Source organism: Galeopterus variegatus, unplaced genomic scaffold (genome assembly GCF_000696425.1).
Source record: "Galeopterus variegatus unplaced genomic scaffold, G_variegatus-3.0.2 Scaffold8460, whole genome shotgun sequence".
Taxonomy (NCBI): Eukaryota; Metazoa; Chordata; class Mammalia; order Dermoptera; family Cynocephalidae; genus Galeopterus; species Galeopterus variegatus.
This window is the reverse complement of record NW_007734571.1, coordinates 84,550-88,451: the sequence shown is the minus strand read 5'-3', so window position 1 is coordinate 88,451 and position 3,902 is coordinate 84,550.

Below are 3,902 nucleotides of genomic sequence, written 5' to 3'. Positions count from 1 at the left end.
ATATTCCTTGTATGGATAAACCACATTTTGGCTTTGATGAATAATGCATCTATAAATATTCATGTACAAATTTTTACATGGACATATGTTTTCAGTTCTTTTGGTTATACACCTAGGATAATGGAATTGCTGGGTCATATGGTGACTTTATCTTTATTTTTGAGGAATTGCTAAACTGTTTTCCAAAGCACTGCACTGTTTTACATTCCCATTAGCAATGTATAGTTGTCCTATTTCTTCACATCCTCACCAAGACTTGTTATTATCCATCTTTCTTGCTTATGCCCTTTGAAGCACAAAACTTTTAAATTTTGATGAAGTCCAACTTATTTATTTAATTTTTAGTTCTTATGCCTTTGGTATCTAAGAAAGTATATGGTACACAATATCTAAGTTTAGTATTCTAATATACTTATTAGACTAATATACACCTATACTTAGACTAAAATATGAGAGTACTTAAAAAAATCCATTGAAAAATGAAATTGAAAGATAATCTAAATTATTCCATGAACTTCCTGAAGACTCTTTGTATAATCTAAGAAATATAAGAAACCGTTGCCTAATACAAGGTCATGAAGATTTACTGCTATGTTTTATTTTAAGCATCTCATAGTTCTAGCTCTTCTATTTAAGTCTTTGGTCCATTTTGAGTTAATTTTTATATATTGTGTGAGGTAAGGTTCCAACTTCATTCTTCTTCATGTGGATATATGGCTGTTGCAGCACCATTTTTTGAAAGACTGTTCTTTCACCCATTGAATTGTTTTGGCATCCTTGTTGAAAAACAATTGATCATAAATGTAAAGGCCTATTTTTGGACTCTTCTATTCCATTGATTTATCTTCTAGTCCATTGATTTATATGTCTCTCCTTATGCCAGTTCCACACTGTTTTGATTACTATACCTTTGTAGTAAGTTTTCCGAATAGTATGAGGCCTCTGATTTTGTTTTCTTTTTCAAGATTGTTTGGCCTTTCTGGGTTCTTTGCATTTCTATATGAATTTTAAGATTAGCTTGTCAATTTCTGGGAGAAAAAGGGCAGCTGAAGTTCTGATAGGGATTGTGTTAAATCTGTAGATTAATTTGGGGAGTATTGCCATCTTAATATTAAGTCTCTCAATCCATGAACGTGGGATATCTTTTGATTTATTAAGTCATCTTTAATTTCTTTCAACCATGAGGTTGAAATAAGCTTTGTACTTTTAGGTTTTACACTTATTTTGCTAAACTTATTCCAAAATATTTTATTATTTTTGATGCTATTGTAAATAGAATAGTTTTGTAAATTTCATTTTAAGATTGTTCAGTTTTTTAAGATAGTGTGTAGAATATTGTTGATTTTTAAATATTGACCTTGTATCCTACAACCTTGCTGAACTTATTTAAGTCTAATAATTTTCTTAATGGATACCTTAGGATATTATAAATATAAGATCATGTCCTCTGTGAATAGAGATAGTTTTGCTTAATCCTTTCTAATCTGGATACCTTTTATTTTGTTTTCTTGCCTTGTTGCCCTGGCTAAAACCTCCAGGTAGTAGTGACGAGTGCAGACTTCCTTGTCTTGTTCCTGCTCTTAGAAGAAAAACATCTGTGGGTTCTCTTAGATGCCCTTTATCAGGTTGAGGGAGTTCCCTTCTATTCTTAGTTTTCTGAATATTTTTATCATGAAAGGGTGTTGGTTTCTATTACATGTCCCTTCTGAATCAACTGAGGTGATCATGTGGTTTTTATCCCTTTGCTCTACTGATGTGATGAATCAACCCTACATCTTTCAAAGAATGAACCAGCTGGGCATACACCCCACTCAGTCATAGTGTATAATTCATTTTTATATTGGTAAATTGTATTTGCTAATATTTGAATGATTTTATGTCAGTTCATAATGAATATTTGTCTGTAGTTTTCTTGTGAAGTCCTTGTCTGGTTTTGATGTCAAGGTTAATACTGACTTCATAGAACGAGTTGGGAATTGTTCTGTCTGCAGTGAATGCTTATAAATTTATGTTACCTCCACATTCATTTTGAATGAAGGTTTAGCTTTCTCATGTGGAGGCAGAGCTCAGTCACCCTTGACACCATTTCCAGTTCTGTTTCACACCCAAATGGCTCAAGCCACTGGCCAGAGAGAAGAACTTAGAGACATCTCTCCTGCCTAGCAGACCAGACTCCTCACTTTCCCACTGCTTCCTTTGAACATATCATTTAGGCATTTACCATTGAACTTAAAGTGACCCCACTCTATTTCCCAATATATACTGCTAGTTGCCACACTCTCTTCATCTTCCTGCTTTCCCTCCCTGACCTCTGTGTGTGAGAGTGAGTGTGTGTGTGTGTGTGTGTGTGTGTGTGTGTAAGCCTGCAAGTGTGCCTTGTACTCCCCCCAGGGTCTGTAAGAACCAAAAACTCTTAAACCTTCACATTGTGGTTGTGTCATTGAAATCTTGCCTGCTATTCAACCTCTGACAGTGAGGCCTCCGCAAAGGGACCCATGCAGGTAGACTCCCTGCTGGTGCTCTTTTGTCTGGGCCTCTGGTGGCTGCTAGGGACAAGTAGCTACCAGATCAGTTGGTGGACAAACTTGAAGAGTTTTATTTAAAACAATTGGCATAGTTGCTAGGATGTCACTTGTAGCTTGGGTACAATCCCAATGTGTGTCTGCTGTGAAAGGCTTACTAACTCTCTGTATCAGATGGCTCAGTTGGACTGGGATGACACTACTACTTGCTGGTGTGCAACTGTGCTGCTTTGCACCGCTTCACACTGCTGTTGTTGGGTGTTGCCTTGGGGATTCACCTAAAATTGCAGTGGGTGCAGAGAGCTCTCTGAGTTGTCGGGCTCCCCTGCAGCCTCAGGAAGGCAGGTCCCAGTGTAAGGAGGGTGTGTTTCCCTGCACAGCATGAGCTGCCTTTGCTAGGATTGGGTCCCTAAACAGTGTGCCACTACTTGAGGGTGTGTTGCCCCTTGAGTCAGGTGTATTGTTCTGGTGACCTGGAGTCTCAGAATTGGTCAGGACTGTATTGGCAAAGAAGGTTGAAGTCCTGGCTGGTCTCAAGCCAGAGTGAGCTGGCCAGGATGGTGAAACTGTACTTCCATCTTGCCAGTGATAGAGACACGTGTTATCAGGCTCCAGGGGAGCAACGATTCCCCTCTAGCAAAGTTAGAGAGGGTGATAGACACTGGGTTTCACTGCATTGGTGAATTGGAGCCAGGATGAAAGGATTAAATTGCTAACCCTAACCTGTGATTGGGGTAACTTCGCCTGCATCCCCAGGGCACCTCAAAAGAGGAAATGCTGCAGAGGCAAGAGCCTCCTGTGTTGCTTCACTCCTTGCTGCTGCCACTCCTTGTCCCCCCTACTACCCCCCCAGGTGAACTTGGATACCCTAGAAAAGGAAGCAGCTGCCTGGAGGCCAGTACAAATGAAGGTCACCCCCAATTGTTTCCAGTAACAATCTGTAAGGTCAAAACAACAGGTGGCTACTCGATACCACCAGAAGCTTTTCAGATAAACTTGCAAAGACAGAGAAGAAACAAAAAAAATTATTTTTTTTTAGCTCCATAGAAATACATACTTCCAAAAGTTCATGGAAAAGTAGAATTAAAAGATAGTACACATTTTTCCATGCAGTTTTTGAAGTACCCTTTTAGAAGCCGTTCTGAAGATTTTACTTAAAGGTAAAAAAGGAGGGAAAAGCGGGCTGGCCCAGTGGCACACTGCTACAGTGTGCCGCTTGGGAAGCGCGGTGGCACTCCCGCCGAGGGTTCGGACGGCCCAGTGGCACACTGCTACAGTGTGCCGCTTGGGAAGCGCAGTGGCACTCCCGCCGAGGGTTCGGATCCCACATTGGCACACTGCTACAGTGTGCCGCTTGGGAAGCGCAGTGGCACTCCCGCC